The 24,429-nt window shown below is 37.6% G+C and overlaps 1 long non-coding RNA gene across 1 annotated transcript in view; it reads right to left on the minus strand.

Moving 5' to 3' along the window:
- Nucleotides 1-7,052: 7,052 nt before the first annotated feature.
- The window catches only part of LOC120883977 (uncharacterized), a 52,802-nt gene continuing 35,425 nt past the window's right edge, over nt 7,053-24,429 (minus strand). Inside the window, exons 3-7 of the long non-coding RNA XR_013436935.1 lie at nt 15,390-16,986; nt 11,748-11,831; nt 11,468-11,606; nt 10,809-10,904; nt 7,053-7,740 (exon numbers count right to left, since the gene is read on the minus strand). This is a non-coding gene — a long non-coding RNA (uncharacterized LOC120883977). The remainder of the gene's footprint in view (nt 7,741-10,808; nt 10,905-11,467; nt 11,607-11,747; nt 11,832-15,389; nt 16,987-24,429) is intronic.

Genomic DNA, 24,429 nt, shown 5'->3' on the forward strand with positions numbered 1-24,429 from the left:
AAGTACAGCCCATCTGCAGAGAAAACAGGTCAGGGGCTCCGAGTGGACCTGAGGAGCCTCCTCCTCACCAGGCTTTGAGATGAGGGACAACCACTAATTCTAGCCCCCTCAGGAGTGATGTATAACATAGCATTCAAAGCATAGCTTTCTCCTAAAAGTTCCTCTCCACACACACAAAATGTTTTTGACATCATTTTCCCTCTTCCTTTACTCTGCTTGTTTCTTTCACTTCCTCCAAGTACTCATTTTCTTTGAAAGTCTACTTTTTGATCTTTCATCACACTAGGAATTCCCTCTTTTCTTTCTCACTGTCTCCAACTTTCACTTCTGGCATCCTATAACAACCAGAATTATGTATCTAAACCCAATCTGGTTACAATATCCAGCAGCAAGACTGTGCTTTCCAGAAAATTGACTTGTGTAAATGCATAAGTGACCAATGTAGATTTTATTCAATATGTCACAGGGGCAAATTAGCAGTCATATGTCAGATTCTATCTGTGAATCACATGATAACCTCCTTTGGCTATTTTCCTTCCCTCAGGTCTTTATCCACTGAGGATCCATCTCTTACCATTCCTCTACCACCCTGGGTTTGGCATCTCTTTCCCCTCCCCCAGCCTTCAGTTCTCCCTTGGGAATGTTAAATCTCTTTCTCTCCTTTATTATGCAGAGCCATTTCCTTCTTTGAGGGGGACAACCTGAACTTGGCAGACATCAGCTTCTTCCTAGCAATCCTCTCTCAGTAAAATCCAGTTGGAGCCTCTCTAAGTTCTTTATTTTTATTCCTTTCTGTTGTAGCCACATTATCTCATTTAACCATCATGGAAAACACTGTAAGTGAAATATTGGAAAAAAATTGTTATTGATGATCAAATAAAAATGCAGAAATATTAAGATATTTGCCCAGTTTCCCAAAGTAGAGAAATGGCTAAATTTACTTTTTTTCTCTATCATAAGAGAATGAATCCTGTGCCAGAAGGCCTTATCCATAGTTTTTCTTTTCCATTTACATAGGCACGTCTGGACAGGATAATGCCAAAAGTAGAAAGGATTCCAGCAGATGACCTGGCACAGTGACAACTTAGCATCTATCTACTGAAATCAACACTCTAAGGAAAAATGTCTTTGCTTTTTAGCCAACAATTGCGATCATCACTCCATGGGCCACCATTCTAAAAGATTAATTTCAAATCGCTTGTACTCCAAATTCCCACCAATTAGCTCAGACTGACACAAGTCTGCAGCATGTTGAAACAAGAGAGGGCAGCTGTCTTCACCTGTGGAGGAACAAGGGATTTACTTCTGAAGCTGCTATTAGCATTAATGGGAGTTGTGAATTTACCTTGTCTCATTTCAGTGGGAGGAGAGAGCTAGCTGGATGATGAATGAAGATAAGATTATTCTATTCAAAGCATTGCTGGCAATTTCTATTAGCAGCCATGGTTTATCTCCTTGTATGTCTTTATGAACCAAATTTTGCTCAAAAGTCATAATGCCTTAGATTATCAGCTATATCAGGTAATGTCACCAATGATAAGTGCCTGCTGTTAAAATAAATGCTGTACTCTATTCTGCATCTCAGCTTGTTTTTAATGCAGCCTCCTGGGGGCTTGTGCAACAGTGGGAATCCATTTATCGGTACAAAACAGCCTCTTGTTTACACACGATCACTTGGTAATCATACGGCCTGTGTACAAGAAGTCAAGAAAAATAATAAGCGTGGCACAATCTGCAAGGCTGGAACAAGGGGGCTGTCTTTTGACAATCAAGCACTATTTATGAGGATTAATGTGGCTTTTGATAAACTGCCAAACCACCACAGAGGCCTGATTGAGAACAAGGCCCACAGAAGACCTTTTGGGCTCTTCATTTTCATAAACTCTTCACAGGGAACATTGAGCAATTTCTTAATAATTGGATATTGAATGTATTAAAAGAAAGAATAGCTAAGTGTTTTCCCTGAAAGCCAAGATAATCTCATTTATTCTCTTTCTCATACCAAAGAAATTATGTTCTGTAATCATAAAAGGTGAAGAGATTATTCTCTTTTCTCCATAAATGCATTGTCCCTAAGTCACATGCACACTTTGCCTAAATTTGAACATGATGCATCTCGTATAAGGAAGCAACTGCTTATGTGACATGGCTTCAGAAATGCTATGAAGCTCTGCCAACCTTCAACATTCCGTGTTCACCTTCTCCGCTGGATGAATGGTATTAAAGCAATATTTCCAAGGCTAAGTGTTAGGAGACAGCGCTCCATGTATCTCTCTTGCTCCTATACATCTTGCTAGGTGTTTGGGGGATGAAAGACTGTCACTATTCCTTACACAGGTTATTTATCAGAACTATGGCGCATTGAGCAGCCTTGAGATATGAGGTAACATCCTCCCCACACCCCCTCACAAAGGGCAGGCTTGCTTCCCACTTGCTATAAAAGTAGTGAATTTCCCACATTGTTGTTCCTCAGGTGTGATACAAGCCCACTGCATGGGAAGCATCTGTCTGTCCCACATCACACAGGACTGGGGCAGAGCAAGGGGAATTGATGCCCATGCACAGCTGGTCCCGCTACCTGCTGTGTCATGAGTATTAAAGTCATTTGTCTCTGACAAAAAGAGTCTCGTGTCTTATTCTGGCATCCACAAAATAATAACCAGATGACTTATTAGCTTATAAGTGAGGTGAAATCACATTGTAGGCCTGATACTAGATTATTATCTGCTGAGCTAGATATTCAGAAGACCATTGCTAAGATAAGGAAGGAAAAAGCTATTAAGAGATTAGCGCAGATTTCTTTATTGTATTTTTTTCCTTCCTTTCGTTCTTTTATCTGCTCTCAGTTCATGTCCAGGTGTATCTAATCCCTTTTCTTCTCAACTCTAGAACTGGAAACATGATCTATCTGGGTCATTCTATCCCACTGCTTACAACAGTTGTTTCAGGGATGTGGCTCAAGCAAAATAAGTGAGATTCAATTTACTGAGCACCACGTACAAATAGAGACTGTTCTAGCAGCTACAAATATATTTGGAAGGAAACCAGAAAAGATTCTTCTTTGAAAAAGTTTATCCCTAAGTACAATTTTCCCGAAACTATCAGGACAGAACTGTTGTCCCAGGAAACACCAGGAGAACATAGGACTGAAGTTATCATGGCTATCCTTGGTAATAAATTCATCCAAAAGAAAGCATATGTCAAGACCGATCTCTGATGGCTCATGTTTACTTATTTATTTTTTAATTGACAAAACTTATATATATTTATGGTGTACAACATAATGCTTTGAAATACGTATACATTGTGAAATGACTAAATTGAGTCCCTCAATAGAGGTATTACCTATGTCTCATTTTGGGGGATAGAACAATTAACATCTACAACCCTAGTGATTTTTCAAGTTCATAATACACTGTTATTAACTAGTCTCCTTATTGTACAATTGATCTCTTGAATTTATTCTTACTGAAATGTTGTCTTTGATGCCCCGTTTGTACACCTGTATGTAGCCATGCATGCCTGAAGCTAATCTACTCCTGGATGTTTCATTATATAAGCAGATCAGTTCTATCTTTAAACCAAACCATTGTAAATTGTGTTTCTTTTACCTAAAGTCAAAAGCTCTAATAATACTAGAATTAGGTAAATTTGAGTTATATTGAGGAGTACAGAGTTAGATTAACATTTAAAGCCATTAGAAATCCTATTCTTTAAAAAAGGAAAAAAGCTTGCTTAATTTTATTTAAGGTGTTTTGTTTTCTATAGATCTTTATGCTTATTTTTTGTTTTAATTTTAGTAATACCTATCAAATTTTTATAAAGCCAGTGTTCAATGAACCTCAGTTGGAGATTGTTGAAATATTCTTTTTCCTGCAGATTTATTTCAAACTTGTCAATCAGTGAATCAATCAGAATAAAGAGAAAATGTACACACTCATGAAACCTTTCATGTTTATATTACTTATTCCACATTATTTAATGAGAACCTATTATGAGTTACACATAGTAGAAGGCAGTGAACACATGAACTCAGGAAGACTGAAACACAGGATTACATAAAAATCAGTGCCCTCCCACTGGCCATAGAAACATTACAAAAATGTCTAAAATAATGTAATGTTTTATTTTCATAAAGATGTTTAAAATTAAGCTCTATTACAATAAGACCCAATTAAAACCTTGAAATGTCAATTCATTTTCATGATTTTTGTTAGAAATTACAAAGCAAATTCCTCAGGTGTTATATAGTCACAATCTCTCAGAAGACAGCTCTAGAAATAACTGAAATATATAACCTATTTAGAACATGAGGATAATGGGATAATGTAATTTTTGTAATAGGAAGTCCAATAATACCAGATTTACAACCCAATTTATAGTCTAAAGGGTTCCAATTTGATCAAGAAATAAAACCAAAGTCAATAAACGGCTGTATATATTCTAAACAATGAATGAAAGCTGCTTTATGATGTGATCATGTGGAGGAACATAAAAGAAGGTATCAGTGGAGTGTAATGTAATCTTGAAAGCCAGACGTTCCCAGAAATAAGTTATGTGAATCAATTCAATTCAACAAGATTTTTGTTGTTGTTCCTACCATTTGTCTAGTTCTGTTCTAGGCATTTGGGAGATATTTTAAAATGCAAAAATTATACTACAGCATCCTACAGTCATCTTATGTAGTTTGCATAATCAGTTTGGAAGGCAGATTATCACTTTTTACCTGCCCTCTAAGTGCCCATGAAAAATCAGAGAACAGAAATACAGACAAGCTCTAAACACAAGAAATGAGGAAGGGAGAGATGAACTGCATCAGAGTAGGAGAAAACTTCTTAGACGATCTCAAGAGAAGGCATTAATAAAAGCAAAACTATTAGAAGTTCTCATTGTTTTGCTTTTATTATTGGTTTATAAACTACAAAGCATTCACAGTACCACTGCTTTGTCTTGGTCTGAGGGGTAATAGTGACAGGTAGCTAAAGTTCAGGCAGAAGAACAGGTTTAGTGATGTCAGGTGATGGAAAGAAAAGGCAAATGTTTATTTTGACAATTTTTTTGGGGGGATAACTATTTGGAAAAATACTGTGGTGCTTATGGAGAGACTACAATTTCCCAGCTATGTCACAATAAAGAATCAGTAAATTAGATACAGAAAATAGTTCAGTGAAGGAGGCATTAGGGTCATAAGGGTCATAAGATTGGTACAAATAAGTGCTACTGGGCCAGGTTTAAAATGGGGTAGGCCCATTCCTGTGGGAAGTTAGACGAGGCTTGACATTCTTCTCTGAGCTCTGAGGAATAAAGAGAGCTGGACAGGTGGAAGAGCACATAAGGAGGAATTGGCAGAGTTTGATGATCCTCCGCAGAGAGAAAATGTAGCACTCCATCCAAATGAAATAATGTCTGTGAAATCACCTTGAAAATGATTAAGCACAAGACCCCTGAAAAGAGCTATGCAGGGGCCTGTGTCAATTCACTGCATGTCTCTGAGCCTTGGTTCTTCAACTGTAAAATGGGAACAGTCATGCTTCCTCTGTCCTTTCCATGTGACTTTCATAGTAGTTTAATAAAAGAATGTACGGACCTTTTTTTTTCCCGTACTTATTTTTAACAGGTTTATTGAGGCATAATTTCTATTTAAAAATTACATATTAGTATACATAATTTAATGAGTTTTGATCCATGAAATTATCACCATGATCAAGGTGACAAACGTAATCATCACTTACAAAAGTTTCCTCATGCCCCTTTGTTTTTCTTTTTATTTTGTGGTAATGATACTAATGATATCGACCCTCTGGCAATATTTTAATTGCATAATGCAGTTTACCATCTATAGGCACTGTGTGACACAGCAGATCTCTAGGGCTCATTTGTCTTGCAATACTGAAATTCTAGACCCACTGAAGAGCATCTCCACATTTCCTCCATTCCCCAGCCCCTCTCAACCACACTTCTACTCTCTGCTTATACTTTGGTTACCTTATATAAGGGAAATTTGTCCCACAAAGGTATTTTTAAAATTATTGATCCCTTTAAAACTGAAGCTTCTTTATGACTTCCAAACAAAAACCTGGGCATATGTCAGTAAATGTTAAATGAAATCAAAATGAAAATGGAGGGAAGTATTATTTCCAAGGAAAATCAACAAAACTAAAACAAAAAATCTTCTGACTAAAGATGCAAATAAGAAAACTAGAAAAGGAAGGCTTAAAAGAGAAAAAATGCAGTTGAGTATACCTATTCCACAGCCTGATTGCAATGCAGGTTTCTGCCATAGCCTCAGAGAAATTCTAATGTGTTTTGACATATTTATCTGTGGGACTCTGCCATTGCATTAGCATTCTTCAAATTATTTTTACATTTAAATTGATTTCAATTACATAGAATTTCAAAACATTAATATTCATTTGAGATATTTCTGATATCTTCTCGGTGTGCTAAACTTTTTTCAGGCACTGGTTCGTAATTAACCCACTCCACATGTAACTGCTAGAGAACAACCCTATGAAATTCTGATTAGTATAAGAGCCTTTTTGCATATGCTCAAAGTTTCTAAATTATAAACATTCCATTGACAAAGAGTTCACACAAAGTATGCCACCAAGGTTGCACTTTCAAATCTCTCTCTCCTGTTGTTTGAGAATAAGTAACTCAACTCAGGTGAGAAAAATTTCAAGCAACAGACACTCGCTAGATTTTTACTGAACTGAAAGAGAAGAATTTGGTTCTTTCAGGGAGGAAAGGGGATGGAAACAAGAAGTGTGTTGGGGGGTGAAGGGGCCCAACTTGATACCTTCCTGTAAATCCTCTGAAAGACTTGGTGAAAACGGAATAAATTTCCTACGAAAATTTGTATTAAAAATAATAAATAAATTTGTGCAAACAGAAGCACCATGTACAATTTCAGGAGCCTCAGGCAGAGTCAAGGAAGCAATGTCATCGAAATTTCACCAAGCAGAGGAATCCACAAATGTTATGTGGAACACATGAACATTAAATGAAATAATATATAAATACTCGGCACTGGAAAGACTTAGAAACAACAGTTGCGGTTATTTTAACATTTTATTTTGGCTTCACAATTTATCTAAACTTGAACTCAGTGAAAGGCTCGGGGCTACCTTTCCCATGACTGTTGCAGGGAATGTGAGGCTAGGCAACACTGCCCCCTTGTGGTATGTTCTATGTTCTGGGAGGAGCGCCCTTAGGAGCAGACATCTAAGTGAGGTTCAGCTGCATTCCTGCATTGGATTAGGGGTAATTTGAATTTGTTTTCCTTTGGGGATGTGATCTTATCTGAGGCCTGGAACTTTTCCTCAAAGCTGTATTACAATACAGAGACTCTCTAAAACATCAAAGGAAAATCTACTGTGAGTGAAGGGTGGTCCAGATGGAGCAGCAGGGAGGGGCTACAAGGCAACCTGCAGTTCTAGCTGAAGGTCTGGGTAGGCTTGACCAGGCCTTAGCCTCTAAGGAGTTCTGTCCTCTGGGGGATGAAAGGGAAGGGGCTGGTGTACAATTATTAGATGAAGTCAGCATCACCAGGGATGTAGATGTTAGAGTTAAAGACATCAAGTGAAGGAGACTTCTTGGCTAGGAGAAGAGAAGAAGCTTAATAGTGTTGTCCAGGTAGAGGAAGCTGATAGCAGCACAATTCAAGCCTCCGGGTGTCACTATATCAGCACAACAGGGAGTTCAGTACCTGAGTAGTACTTTTCTACCCAGCCAGGGATCCTGGAGAAAACAAGAAAGAGAACTCAGGGAGGCATCTTCCTTTAAGGCTTTGTTATTTACTGTCCAGGTTGATTACAACTTATGTCCATTTAATAGATACAAATACTGAGATTCAGAAGCTTGACCAAGTTCATATTTTTTCTAGCATAGACATTAGGACATGGATCCATGTGATAGTAATTTCTCTTTTATTTTACTGACCTGCCTCACTTTGTTAAAAAAAAAAAATTGGGGGTTTCCAAGAGATATCTCTCTCTCTGCTCTTTTCAAACAACAAGTAGCCTTTGCCTGAGCCTTTATGTTATTACCTTTTAACAATTTAGGGAAAAATCTCTCAGTTAATCAGAGAGTCACTTTGTAGTCTACCAACAGGTTTCATTAAAATAAAGGAAATAAAACAATACTTTGTATATTTCAAAGTGCTTCAAAAAGAATATCCTGAAAGTTTTAATTATCTGAGCTTGACGGATATTTTCTGTTATATAGTTAATATAGAAGTTAGCTTTCCATTGCTATGACAAAATATCTGAGATAAACAACTTAAGGGAGGAAAGATTTATTTTAACTCATGTTTTGAAAAGTTTCAGCCCCATCACTTTGGGCCTGAGGTGAAGTCAAACATTATGGTGTAGAGTGTACAAGGGAGCAAGTTTCTCGCTTCATCAAGGCCAAAAAATGCAGAGAAAGATGATTAGAGAGATAAAAAAAAAAAAAAAAAAACAGAAAAAGAGAGGGAGGGGCATGGGACAAGACACATCATTCAATGACAAGTCTCCAGTGACCTACTTCTTATAAGAGGCCCCACCTCCTAAAGTGTCCACCACCTTCAATAGCACCACCAGCTGGGACCAAGCCTTCAACACATATTTGGGAAACATCTAAGATCCAAACCATAACAGTGAACTTAAAAATTTATGCATATTTCAAGGAAACTTACTTAACAAGATTATACTCTTAGGATGAAGTATTTTCTTTCAGAGATTTTTAGTCTAAACTTTCAGTGAGACAAAAATAAGCAGAATTGAAGATAATGGCTGAGTCACAAGAACATTGTTAACATATTTAATGTAAGAGAATTTTTTCCATAGCAAATATATAAATCCAATCATCAAGCTCCTTTGGGAGAAAGGAGGCCAACAATTCTTTTTCTAATTTTTCATAGGATGACAGTATGGACAATAATAAACTTAAATTAGGCTAGGATCCACTGAATTATAGCCCTGTCTGCAATAGCATTTTAACAGTGCCTACTAATGCACCTTTGACTTCTGGATAAAATTCAAAATGTTTTCTTTCATTCATTTACCCATAGAAGTTGATTTTTTTTATGTTATTTTATGATCTCTTAGGAGAATAAAGGCAGTCCTCAAATAATTGACATTTGATTTTTGGATTTTCCACCACAGGATGCCTTGTGCAATAAAACTTAACTTGAACCCACACTATAACCCCAAAAGGATAGTAACCCATTCCAAAGTTACCATGTTCTGAGTGTAGGCAAACTGGCACTCAACGTCCTGAGAAAAGTGTGTAATAGAATATGTGTGTGGAACTTGACAAAGATGTTCTCCAAATACTCCAATAATGGATGAGTTTATGTCTGAGTGGAAGATACATAATGAGCAGTCAGGATTTGGTCACTCTAGTATATTAAGTGGAAAGATAATTAATAAGAAGAAGTTATGTGTACATGAAACTGCCAGACCCACGGGAGGAACAGAGGTCAGGAAATACAGCCTCTAGCTCTCAGGGATCACCATTACGTCAGAGATTCAGAAGTTTGCAAACACTGATGGCAGTCAGAGCTGCTTCCAGCACAGAGGTCTATTATAACAAGGACAGTACTTAGTGGCCTCTGCAAGATCTCATATCAAGTGAAGCCCTCATATCTGACCACTACTGCCAAGAGGAGCAATAATGAATTTCTGCTTCTATTTCACCTTCCAAATTGCATACAAATGCTATTAGTTGAAGGGGAAAAAAATCTACCTCTCCTATAAATGAGAGACTGAAGTTCTCATGCTGTGTCCAGTTCTATCACTATAATGACTTCTGTTAGGAAAGGACTCTGGGATCCTCTAAGAAGCTCTGATTATAAAGAGCCAAGGGATCTGCACAAAGGACCCAGGCTTAACAGCTAGGGCCCAAGAGGTTATGTGGTTGAGGCTTGGTTCTGATGCAATATGTGGCTTAAATTGGATATTCTTTTAAGTCAATCAGGTTGGACTCCAGAAACAATAGCTGAATATGTAAGTATGAACTAAAAAGATGCAATTCTAAGAGAAAATGGGAACCATCCATGACTGAAGAAATGAGATTTACCTTCACATTTACCTGTGCAAGAATCTGGACTAGAAAAGGCATAAATGCAGTGGTGAACTCTGACAAACTAATTTACCAAAGTGGCACTGTACAGCAGCTACAGAAACAACCACGGTAGAAAAATGAGTCCCACTGGTGAATCAGTCAGTTCTCCTATTCTTTCTTGGAGACAAGATTGTACGCAAGATCTGCCCTGTAGACTAAGTAGTCCCCTGATGCCACTGAGCAATTCAGAAGAAAGAAAAAATAAACAGAAAAAAGACACCAGAAGTCTTGTGTCTTTCAAATTATAAAATTGAATTGATGTTAATTCAGAAATTTTTGAGGTTTCCAAATAAAGAGGATAAAGTGAAAGCATTTTATGCTGTCTTCTAAAAGCTCAATAAACTGTGTATTTTTAACAAAGGCATAAACTCACATGGACAAGAGGATATTAGAAAAAAAGGCAAAACCAACAAAGCTTTGGAAGCAACAGCAGCTGGATGAATGGCAAATTGCTTGGCAAATGTGGGAATGCTGAATCCTGAGCCAGCTGTAGGAGAGGCTGAAGAGCTACCTGATATAAGTGACAGATCCCCTAGAGACCCACATTCATGGACCAGGTACCCGTGGAAGGCCTGTCAGGGGAAACAAAGATCTAAAAAAGAAAGAAATCCACACGATTCTTTGAAAGTCATTTTTAAGAAACGATTAGACCCCTGGCTCCTCCCCAGCTTCGTGAAGCTGGCCAACCAGGCCTCACTCACTCTGGCAGAAGATGAGGCACATAACTCTGAAAAGAGAGTAAAACCAAGGTTTCCTCTGCTGGAAAAGCACCAGACAGAAGGGCAGGCAGAGGTACCCTAGAAAAAAAAAGAAGAGTTAATTACCCAGAATGTTGAGGACCCCCCTCCCCAACTCCTCAGCATTCTTCTGCCACCTGAGTCCCACACTGCCCACTCTGAGGACTGTGCCATCCAAGTGGGAGACCAGAAACACCTCTCCTGAGCAAAACTGAAAGTTCAGGAAAATAACTTTAAAATTCTTCTCCTAAAGGATTTTCTAAAGGAAACATACCAGTCAACTTACTCTGAAGTCCCCTGTGCATGCACATCCCACCACATACACAAAGCTTTCAAAGTGAATTTTTTTATGTACTCTTTTTAAATATAAATAATCAATATAGATATTTGAGGCAAATCTATAAGTGGCAGACAGTGGATGGACTAAATACCCATTCATAATAGCAACCCGAAGGAAAATAATGCTATGCTGGAAGAAGAAGAATACATTTAAAAGACACCAATAATAGTCTCAGAGAAATAAATGAAGATATTTTATCCGTGAAATAAACCAGAATGATATTTGCTTTAAGGTAACACTTAAATGTAATATTGATTTCAAATAATTGTTATAGTAGAAACACCTTGGCATCTCAACTGCTTAACATTATCAATAGGAATGGGACAGGAGGTGGCTCTGCTCCATGGAGTTACTCAGGGTCCCAGGCACCATCCACGTTTGTCTTCTCCATCATTTTGATCCTTCCAGGTCTATCCATTCATCTGACAGATAATGAAAGAAATCTTAAAGGATGCATACTTTGTTCCTAACTCATTGGTCATGAAAAAAATACATTACTATTACTATTTCTGCTCAATTTCTACTAGCACAATGCAAGGGGAATTCAGAAATGGGGCACCTACCTGAGTAGTTACTTCTTATCAGCAATCCATTTTAAGGAGAGGCATACACTTGTGCCACACTATTGCAAAAAAGTATGTGCCACACTATTGAAAATGAAAGAAAGAAAAAGAAGCCAAATAAAATATCTCTTGGAAAATAGAAGATATAATACCAGTTATTAAATAATCAATGTAAGAGTTAGAAGATAAAATTGAGAAACTTGGCAAAAAGTATAGCAGAAAGACAAAGAGATACAAAATACGACAGAAACATAATATAATTAGACATTCATCCCTAAAGATCAACAACCAAATAATAGGAATTCCACAAAGGAAAAGAGAGGAAAATAATCAAATAAATAATTAATGGCAAATTCAGAGGACTGAAAAACATGAGTTTGTTATGCTCGAATTCGAGACCCCCAAAAGTCCACCAGAGACCAAGGTCGATGTAAGCAGCAAAGAGGTGTTTATTGTAAGCTAGCTTGGTCCTCCGCACGCACACACAGCAACTGGTGACACTGAGAGGCCCCTAGCCCAGGGTTTGCAGCAGTTTTATACATTCTTTGGAGAAGGCAGGGACCCCCACATACATCATAGCATCTCTTAGCAAATCATCACACACCACGGGAAAATCAAACAACAACTCTAAAACATTAATTAGCCTATCAAGTGGCGGGAAAGAATCTGGAATTGATTGGTTTAAACCGTGAGGATGTCGCAAGGGGGAGGGTAGTGCCAAGCTGCAGGGCTTCTGCTTTAGAAATTGATCACCACACCTAGGTGGGGGCCATCTGGAATTTCAGATATTTGGATATCTTGGCCTATCTTAGGTGATCACCATCTGAGGCTTTTCCAAGAACTGTTTCCATAGAGCTTTTCTGTGGTATTTTCCTGACTTTAAGACTGCAGTAGGTCAGAGGTTAAGTTTCAGAGCAAAATGACGTCCCAAGTTGAATGAGGTTGCTTAGGTCTTTCAAGTTACCAGAATGAAAGATCTTAGATCTGACATAATAGATAAAATAGATTTATACCAAAATACATGACACGGTGTTTTAGATCCCTGGGGAAAACATTATTTTAAAAGGTTTAAGGGCAAAGATCATATTACATACAATTAAGAACTAGAATAACATTAGATTTTTCAACACTAAAATGGAAGCCTGAAGATAAGGGAGCATTGTGATCAGAATTAAAAGGAGACCTTATTTCCAACCTAGAATTGCAGACACAGCCAAACTAGTAGTTAAGGATGATGCTATAATAAAGATAGTCTCAAACATAGACGGCCTCAAAAAGTCTACCTCCCAAGTCACTGAATTGTGTTCCACCAGAGCACAAGATGAACTTAAAATATAAAGAAAAGAAAGCCAGGAAAATAGGACCTGGCACAAAAGAGAAGCAAAGAAAATCCTCAGGGCAACGGACAACAGTGATCTCAAGAGAGTCGCTGTGCATCAGGCCATGAGATCAAATAGTCTTATGGACACAGGGAGAAGTTTCTTTATAAAAATGAAATTGACAGCACACCTGCAATATTGACATTATATTGACATTCTATGAAATAGCTGAAGGAAAAGTTAGAAATACAGCAGGAGTAATAACAGCACCGGCAGCGATAGTGACGGTGGTGGTATGAAAGAAATCACTGTGGCTTAAAAATGTCCCAGGGAAAACAAAAACTGTGAAGGGAAAGAATAACATCAAAGAACATAAGTACATAAGGGATATTCAGGTAAAACTGCAGATTTTGTAAAATGTCTGACCCTCTCTTAAATAAATATGTTGATTGTTTTAAATTTTCACGTCTACTTTGTTGGGTTTCAGGAGCATATGAAGAGGACTCATGTTACCACTTTGCAGATTGACTCATATTGTCTTTCCAGATGTGGCTTATGTTTCACTTTCTCATAATTGCTCTCTTTAATAGGTAGCATTGAATTGAAATCATTTAGTAGCTTCTGTAAAAATATTGGCAACATTTTCGAAGTTTTATTAAAAGTTTAATCTTTGAAAGTTTTAAATTATGTCCTCTGAGGGAATGTATTGGCAACTCTCTGTGAATGTTCTGCAAAATAAAATTAATCTTAAATAATTAAGAACAGGGAACTAGGAAGTCCACAAAAGTAGGGACTTACCTATCCATCTGGTACAATTCGTGCCAGCATTACCAATTAGTACAAATTTTATACAAGAAATTTTCCTCAGAAAGTAAAAAATAACCCATATTACCTTGACCTAACTTACTAAATTTCAGGAATCATCTTTAGTATTCGTGTCATAGCAGGACTTATGTGAGAGGAAATCATAATCTCTACCTTGTTTAGGCCAGATGTATGCTTCTTCCCTCAGTACCAAAATACACCTTCTCCCACTGCACTGCACGTTTGCAAGACTGGGTCAGACAACACAGCAGGAGGCTCTTATTAAGGGGAAATGTTTTGCTGAGTTTCTCAAAGGCCAACCTAGGAATCACATACCTAAGAATTGCCCTCAGTCTTGGTTAAAAACACAAAATTCTGGGTCCTTCCACAAGATGACTTCCTGGAAATCTCCATGGAGAATCTGAAAGTCTGATTTTTAAATTAATATCCTATGTGCTTTTTATGCAGTTGAAATTTGGAAGATGCACTGATGTTGGGCATGAGATCTGAAGATCAAAGCACTACAGGTGTTTCAGTGCCTCAAAGTTCAAGCAAAGGCAAGGGACCGGACCGTCATAGAAAAGAAGTAAGCCTTGAGGATAAACCACTTCAGGGCAGATAATCAAGATCAGACATATTAATGTAACTGAAAGCTGAGTCCCTGTCCCCAATGCCAATCAATGCCAATTTAATAATGAAGACACGGTTTTGAGAAAAAGGAAAAAAAAAAAGGTTTATTGTTTGGGATACAGCAATTTGGGGTATGTTTAGACATCTTGAACAGCTGGGATTTGGTACAGCTGAAAAACCAGCCTCTACCTCAGAGCAAAGCCTGTCCAAAGAAGGGGACATGACCTTTGTCCTTGGAAAGACCTACAGAGCACTCCTAGGCACATACCCAACCTGCTGAGTTGTTTATCTACAAATAACAGGAGAGATCTGCTGCACCAGGTGTCCCTGACTCAGTCAGGCTAGGTGGGGACCCATAGCAACCCCCTAGCAGCCACCAATCAGCATGAGACAGGAAAAATACCTGGGATGCCAGATGACCCTCCCAGTAGTTTATGGTCATTGATAACATGTTGGGAAACCATGTAGTTTAGCACAAACTCCCCTCATGGCTTAAATTAATCAGTTCAAACAATCCCCCTCTGGTGCTGACTAATCACCCTTACCAAACTTGTTCCCGCCAGTGAATGTGCTAATCATGTTTTAGAGTTGTTATTTGATTTTCCTGTGGTGTGTGATGATTTGCTAAGAGATGCTATGATGTACGTGAAGTCCCTGCCTTCCCCAAAGAGTGTATAAAACTGCTGCAAGCCCTGGGCTCGGGGCCTCTCAGTGTCACCAGTTGCTGTGTGCGCAAGGAGGACCATGCTAGCTCGCAATAAACACCTCTTTCCTGCTTACATCAATCTTGGTCTCTGGTGGTCTTTTGGGGGTCCCGAATTCGAGCATAACACAGCTACTTATATTAAGAAAATAACCCTGGCTTAAACAAGATGGGGGTTTTACTTACCTCTCACATAAGAACTAAGCAATCAGTTCCACAACTTCTCCAAGGGCCTTTGCTTCTTCCAGGTGTCTGCATTACCATCCTGGTAGTATGGTCTTTGCTTATATTATGGTTGCTGGAGCTCCAGCCATCACAAATTGTTCCAGGCCGAAGAAAGTTTCAATGGCAAAGATACGCATATCAGCCAAATTAGTCTCCTTTTAAAGAAGTCTTCCTAGACATCCTACGTAACAATTTTCACCTACATTTCAATTAGTAGTTTCTATTTATCCAAAAGAGCTCTTGAAATGTAGTTAGGGCTGTTACACAGCAATCTCCAACAAACTGGAGTTCAGGGAGAAGGGAAGAATGAATATAGGCACTTGGAAGTCTAGATTCTCTTCTGTATTTAATATTTGGCTGTGGGTAATTTATACATCTTCCCTAGAACTCAACTTTTCATTTGTAAACTAGAAACTGACACTGACTTTTCAAGATTGTTATAGTGTTTAAAGATAATGTTATGTAAACTACACAATAAAGATTTAATAAACTAAAACTGGGCATGGTAGCACACACCTGTGATCCCAGCAGCTTGGGAGACTGATGCAGGAGGATCACAAGTTCAAAGCCAGTCTCGGCAATTTAGCAAAGCCCAAATCAACTTAGCAAGGCTCTATCTCTAATAAAATATAAAAAGGGGCTGGGGATGTGGCTCAGTGGTTAAGTGCCCCTGGGTTGAATTACCAGTACCAAATAATAATAATAATAATAATAATAATAATAAACAATTTACCAAAAAAGCTGTAACTTCTAAAATACATTTTTGGACTTATTGAGCATTATTTTTTTTATAATTTCATGAGTATTTCCTTCTTATTTTGTTGTGAACTTTTTTTTATATATCTTAACTTTATTTATTTATTTTTATGTGGTGCTGAGGAATGAACCCAGGGCCTCACATGCTAGGCGAGCGCTCTACCACTGAGCCACAACCCCAGCTCTTATTGAGCTTTATTGTAGGAAAGGTTAATTATCTGATTACATCAAATATTGGGGCAACATCATACTGTCTTGCCAGTGGAGCTCAACCATTTTATATATCTCATGTCATTGAAGCCAGATTTAAAGTTAGGTAGTTAGTGTAGTTAGGTAAATCGGGTCTAATATCGAGTGAAATCTAAAATGGAGGCCATGCTGGAAATGACTCAGGGAAAACACAGGACAACTCATGGAATGTTAATGAAGTCCTGAAAAGGCCCTAGGCCAAAGTCCACCTCAAAGAAGTGTTAACCAACAGCCCCAACAGATTTGGAAATAGCCCATCCCAGAGAAGTGATAATCCCATCCCAAAAGGTGATAATTAGGCCCACCTGTGTACCACCCCTTGGGCCTTCCAACCTACATTCCATCACCAAAACTATAAAAAGGGGAAACAACTGCACTTCCACGGATTCCACCTTCTGGGTCCCCTTCTTCCTCCGGAAGAAGTCTTTTCTTCTGTCCTTTAATAAATTTCTAATTTCTACTCTGACCTTGCCTCGGCGTGCTTCTTTGGTGTTATTCTTCAACATCGGGGAGCAAGAACTCGTCACCGGTCAACAGCGGTAACATCATTACTCTGGGGAAGAAATGATTCTGAATTAACAGACTACTATAGAGTTTGTCCACTGCTAAAAAAACTAAGCATCTGGGAATAATGTAAATCATTAATAATAAAGAGATATGTGATAGATAATCCAAATCCATACAACCCTGTTCTCTGCATCAAAACAATGACCTCATTAGCCGAACAGACATTTTTCCTTAAATATACAGTCCCCTCTTCTTAAAAATTGAAAGCCCAGGGTTCTTCAGTAATATTTCTGCAAGCAGACTGCAGGATGCAAGCATGGCTAATTCCATCTTTGTTTATTTCTCTACTTGTTATTCATAGACTGAAAATTATGACTACCAAGACCTCCAGTAGCAGTATGCAGACCGCTTTGCAATATGATTTATTACTTTCTCCTCAGAAGTCAGTGTCTATTCCCTATTGTTGAACCTGGGCTAATCTTGAATTTGCTTTGACCAATAGAAGGTGGTAGACGGGACATAACGTAACTTACACGAACAGGTATGTCTCAATAGGCTTTAAAGCTCTGGCTTTGCTCACCTGTAGTACTGCTCTGAGATTGCCATGCAAGAAAGCAGGTCTAGACCATATTCAGGTAAACCTACATGCCCCAGGCAACAGATTCTACCCATTGCCAGAGAAGTAACTTACACTCTCTGCCTCCTAGCCCAGGAGACCCTCCAACTAAATGCAGCTACATCACTGAGTCCAAATGAAATCAGAAGAGGAGCCACCTAGCCAACCTAAAACATGGTAATACATTATAAGTCACTGTTATCATGAACCATTAAGCTGAAAGAATTTGTTATACAGCAACATGAAATAAAATAGTCTTACTGTATGAAGAGATTCAGTCAAGATTTTACTTACTTTACAGTTGTATTTGACCCTGTAAGGTATTAAAAACTCACTGTTCTAGCACATAGTGGGCTTTCAATAATTACTTGTAAAATGAATGAACGAACTAGTCATGAGCAAGCTACCTTAAACTCAGTAAAGATCCGTGGTGTACATTCTGTATTGCCAAACCTCCACCAGCGTAAAGCTCTGAGCGCCATCTACTGGCCAATTATATAACTTGAGGAAGCAAAGCAGGGACAAATCTTCACTCCTTTCTTTTCAAAACTCAGTAATTCAATAAGACTTCTGAATGAGCCACAAGCTTGCCAAAGAGAATAACATCACATAGACCCACTGGTTTTGTTTCCATCTTCTTTTTCTTGTATAAGAGGAGCAGCTTCAACATATGGTTTCCACTGTATTATTGCCCTTTAAACTGCTACCCCAAAACAAAATTCAACTTTTGTGCATGCAGGCTATTCAATATCCACTGAGGTCATTTCTAAATTTTCTTACATAAAAAAATAAAATACATCTGATGTACATTTTGTTTTAGTTAATAATTGGAGTGCTCAGAAATTTACATGGCTCAAAAGTAGGTGTTTAAGAAATATGGATTTTTTTTATGGCCCCAATGGATGATCTATTCATTATCCTTTGAAATCTTTGAAGCTGAAATCAGTATAATTGTGCTCTATGATGTAGAACATGAGCATATCAATTGCCCCCACGAGTGTTGGGATAAACTTGAATTGCCTTTCTAGGAAAATCTTGGCCTTGTGTACAGAATCTCCCTGGCACACATCTATCAAGGATCATGTGACCTCCTGGTTAGACAGAAGCACTATTTGGAAAAGAAGATTCTCCCTTCACTGCTGGCCTGTATGCAGCAAGTAGAGATGAGAGGGACATGCAGCAGCACTCCCCCTGCACAAGCCATTTGGTACCTTTTAATTGGCATTTTCTAGACCTGTTCCCTGTTTGAGCAAGCAGTCAGGGATCCTTCTATAAAAACCGACTCCATCTGTGGTTAGAGGTCTCCTTTTTAAAGAACTTTTCCCCCTCTTTTTCTAATGATAGGAGACTGTGTGGCAGGAGTTCTTTGTCATCCAGGGAAGACTGTGGTTACCTTGTAACACAACAGTGCTTTGCACAGAGGTATCTTATTACAAAGAAGTCTTTGAGCCAGATGTGATACAGGTGGGCTGTGAATATTCTCAGACGATCAAGGGTGATGTGGTCTTAATGCTTAAATATCTGAAGGATACCAATTGATTTATTGAAACATGTATAGAATTTGAACACTTAAATTTGTGTTATTATTTGGAAAAATAATCCAAGATTCTTTCTATTTATTTTTTATCAAAAGCATAAAAGATAAAGGAAGATTGAGAAAGAGAGTGAGACACAGAGAGAGGAGACGCTTGATGGATTGCCTAAAAGTTATTTCATACTCCCATTCCTCTAAATATTCTAAAATATTTCCTAGCTGAAGTAAGATAATGAGAATATGTGTATATTTTATCATTTGTAACCATTGCAGAAATTCATTTACTTTAAATAACTGTCAACCTTTGTCAGGATTTACAATGTCCCCATAACTGGTCTCCTCAAATTCATTGTCACACCTCTCTAAATCATTTTCCATAAACCAATGAATTTGATCTTTGAAAAGTGCAAAGCTTATCTTGTCACATCTCTGCTTAAAACTGATAGGGGTAGATTATGTTGTGGGCATATTTGGTTCTCCCACAAAACCCTTCCATAACTTTCCAACAGAATTAAAAGACAAATCCCTAATATTTTTCTTACAGTCATGCATTGTCTTGGCCTTATCTGCTTCTGTTTCCTTTCTGAGCAACTTGTCTTCTTTTAATAACCTGATGGAGTTATAAGGGGAAAGACTGTAAATAATATTTTTCTCCCCAACACAAGATCTGAAACAACTATTTAGGTAAAAAAAAGACCATCACTCATATATTAAGTTGATACTGAACAGGATAGCTTTTAAATACAGGAATTTCTAAATGCTAAACCTCATAATTAGATTTACTACCTAGGAGAGCAGTTCTCTTCATACCAATGGGAATACCAGTTTTACTCAGGGCCAACTGCCTGCAATGCCTGGGCTATGATGCAGCATGAAGCCATCCCCAAATCTCAGTGGCTGGAAGCCATATAGACAAATTTCTCATCATGTAACACATCCATCACAGGTCAGCTGGAACTATACTCTACATTCACCTTTCTCTGGATACCGGAGTGAAAGAGCAGCCATCTCATATATTACTGACTGTCACTACAAAAAGATAAGTCAAAGTTCTAGAAAATCTCTATTTGTCTTTCTAGTAATCTATATGCATTGCTCCCAAAGTGAATTATATCATTTTCAGTTTTTAAAAAATGGCTGGAACTCACCCACCAGTGACTTTAACCTTCCATATGCCCAGACAAAGAAAGGGATATTGGTGGGCAGAAATAAGTACCTCCATGGCTAAGAGCAACTGTAGACAGGAGCTCTCTGCAGACATGGTGGTCTAAGATATATGAGAGTGGAAAGTCCTAGGCTACAAACATGAAACTTGCTACTCAGGGTTTCATGGTAAGGGATAAAGCTTCTTTAGGGTGAAATTCTTCCTCAAGAAAACAAGGTAAACAATGGGGAACAAAAAGACTATGCAAAGAAAAAGCTAGAAAGAAGAAATTAATGAAAGCAAGATGAATAGTGAAGAGTTAATCCCCTGAGAAGATCCAATGTGAAAACCTGAGATTTGGTTGAATTGGGATTTAAAATTAAGCACACACAAAAAAATAAATAAATTCAAAAAAATAAAATTAATCACAATTTGAGTTAGGTTTTTCTCTAGGACTATGGATGGCATCCCATGGAAAAACACACTGAATACAGCTTGCCAAGTATGCAGGAGACACCCAACAAATGGTGTTTCCAAAGGGGGTTCTGAGAATTGCAGTCTAGCCTCATCGATCCCCAGGGAATGAAGAAAGTATTTTTGCAGACCATTTTTTCCATGACTTTCTCATGGTTTCCCAAAAGGGGGGATCTGAGACAAGGAACTGTACAGTAAGCTTGTGTATCATGGCATTTTCTTTTTTGTCAAGATAATACATGTATACAGAAAAGTGTACAGACCAGAAATCTGTAGCCTGATTCATTGACATAAGATGTACATATCCAGATAGTTAGCATCAAGATCAAGAATCAGAATACTACCATCTCCTCAGAAGGTTCCCTTATGTTTCCTTTCATTTCCTATCAACACCTCCCAACCTATTGACTATAGATGTGTGTTTTATTGTTGGGGAGGAGAGTAGGAATTAAGGAATTTTATTGTTTGGGAGTAGAGGGCTGGATTTAAGGAATTTTCCCATTTTACCGTGTGTTGCTATAATTTTGTACAATAAGACAATATGAATATATGGCTAAGAATGTGGCTTAGTGGTAGGGCATGGCTTATTGTACATGAGGCCTGAGTTTCCATCCCAGCACTGCAAAAAAAAAAAAAAAAAAAAAAAGGAAAAAAAATACACACACACACACACACACACACACACACACGGAGAGAGAGAATGAAAAACAAAGAATAATTTAACTATATATTTTCCTTTGAAATAAAACAATTTTTTAAAAAGTTGCAGCCAATTTAGACACTCCTATCTTGACCCACTGATTCCCCCTGATGATCTGTATTAGTAGGTTTCATCCAGCTACAATGGTTGAGAGCAGGGCCTTTGGAGTAATACAGAAATGAAGTCATTTCTTACCAAACAATAGTAGTTGCTGGGCATTAGTCAAATGACTAAAACTGCTCAACGTCTGAGTTCCATGATCAATAGAATTATTACAATAATAATTAATTCATAAAGGAATGAAGGAGATAGTCTTTGAAAAGTACTTAATGTAGTGACTGAAACATACTAAGGGCTCTATAATTTGTACCTATTATTATCATGGAGGACAACAATATCAGGTCATCGACCTTTGAATATGGAGAATATACCCTATTTCTACCATTACATTAAAAATACAGTCATTGCCTTTTTATTCAGAATTGCTGATGATAAAGAAGGATATTCACTATTCCTAATGCCTGAGAAATACAGAGCTAGCTAAAAGAACTCAGAAATCATCAGATTCATTTATTTCTTTATTATAGAAATGAGTAAACAGAAACCAAAACAATGATTTATTTATACTCACACCATTTGTTATCAAAATAAGCCTAGAACCAGATTTCAATTTCTCTGACTTCCAGTCCAGTGCTCCCGCTACTGTTCCATGAGCCATTCACTCAGCCATATCCTAATTGAGCTAACAGTTGAGTGTCTTATAAGTACAAGCCAGGAAAATTCAGACCAAAATGCCTATCCCAGGGAGAGGTGGAAAAACACTTTCTATTAGATGAGGCTGACTTGCTTCCACTTTTACATCAGCAGCTCTGTACGTACTGGAAGGTACTGCAAGGGGATTGCCTATGTATTAGATCACTAATATATAATATTAGATATTAATTCATTTTTTAATATGTTGAACAAGAGTGTCTGCTACTGAGTCTTCTATTGTCCTGGTTACCTACATTTATACTACTGAAAAATCAGCCCTCTCTCATTCTTCTCTCTTCCTTACGTACACCCTAGCCACGGAAAGGGACTGAGACTGAAGTTAGACAGCACAAATTCAATTTCAGTGGACAAGTGTAAGTAGACAGATTTGGAAGCTGAGGTGTCCTACAAGAATTTTCTCAGGAATATATGGCTTTTAGTTGGGGACATGGTTCTTAGGATTTCACTGAGAAAGAATTTCTGGACTTGTATTTGAATCCTGGATTCTTCCAATTGAATCTGGCTGCTAATTCTGTGGCCTTGTGTTAGTCCCTTCCCTTGGCTTGATATTCATTTCTTCATCCCTACAGTACCTTCCATAAGTGGTCTGAGAATCTGTAATGCAATTTTCACAAGATATAAAATGAGAAAATTTCAAATTTCTTAAAACAAAACTTAAATTTTCTAGCTTCTCAACATACTACACAGCTAAATCAGCCCCATAATTATGACTTTTATTATTCTCTTTTAACTCTTATCGACAAGCCAGGAAAAAACTTTTTCCTTTAAAAAGATTTAAGACTGGGAAGAGTACATTTTCTGTATTTTATTTAAATAAATAGAAAGTGATGCTGTGATCAGCAAAGAGGATACATTAAAGATGCATACATTAGCAGATCAAAGAAATATTAATATTTAATACACAGACATGAACATAAGGGAGTAGAAAAACGAAATTTTTCTTGACCACGACATGCATTTTATCAAATTACCATATATTTTATGTTCTTTCAATAGTATAACACACGAAGATAGCATCAAGAATTCCAAATACCTCCTTTGTTAATGGATCTTTTTTTTCCCTCGAACAGTAGACACAGGGCAGTTTTCAGATGACCTTGCTGCATATTGTTGAGCAAAGTTAGTATCATCCACCCTACCCCGATCGTCTTCTGTAAAACACTTCAAAGGATGCACTCCCTGTGTTTGCATTCATGATACTCATTCTCAAGAATGAAATGCTACTGAGAACACAAAAATCAGTGTCAAAACAACTTTAATTTTCACCTGAATCCTCTGGCACATTTATAAAAGAGTAACATTTTAAAGGTATCTAATTCAACAAAACATTAATAAGTTGATTGCTCATGATTATAAAGACTCAATTAATCCTTAATATAAACCTCCCTTTTTTCTCTGTTTACATTCTTCACAGTAAACAAATAGGTTTTGTTTTATCATTCAAAGTATAACAGGTTAAAAAATTCATTCTAATGTAATTCCTAACCACTCAACATGAAATACACAAAATGTACATGAAAAACAGGTGCACAGTGTGGTGAATGGACCTAATAACCACAATTCAACTCCAGGGCAGAGAACACTGATGGCCCCATAGAAGCCCCATGTGTCTCTTCCTGAATGTATCCTTCTCCACAAAGAGCAAAACTACTGCCATAGCTTTTATTATATCTTCTTTTTCTTTATATTATCATTACCAATGTTTTCATCTCTAAAAATAAGGAAGTGTTTTATCTGTTTTGATCAGGATGCATTATTTTGTGCCTTGCTTCTTTTTCTTAACATCATTTTATGATTATTTTATGTTGCTGCATAGTTGTGGTTTGTGTATAGTATACACTGTGCACAATTTCTTCATATAAATGTACACAATGCATTTTTTTTACTCCATCATTTACAGTCATATGGGTGGATTTTGTCCAGTTTTCAGATATCACATGTGATTCTGCCCCGTGTATTCTTGTAAGGTATCTTAGCATGCATATGCACATTTCTCTAGAGATGTAGAATTATGAAAGATCTGAGATTATGTCCTGCTTGCAATCTAACAAATTAGACTGCCACAGTTTTGTGGATACTGATATAGAAGGCATGAGATTCTAGAATCAGAGGCAAAGCATAATTTGTTACCAAAATGGGAGTGGGCAGAAGGCTTACATTTGTCCATGTTTCCTGAATCTCAGTTCCTATAGGAATACAGAAAGAGGGCCTGGTGGACACACTATGAACAAAATGGACAATATTACA

Source organism: Ictidomys tridecemlineatus, chromosome 3, assembly GCF_052094955.1.
Source record: "Ictidomys tridecemlineatus isolate mIctTri1 chromosome 3, mIctTri1.hap1, whole genome shotgun sequence".
NCBI lineage: Eukaryota > Metazoa > Chordata > Mammalia > Rodentia > Sciuridae > Ictidomys > Ictidomys tridecemlineatus.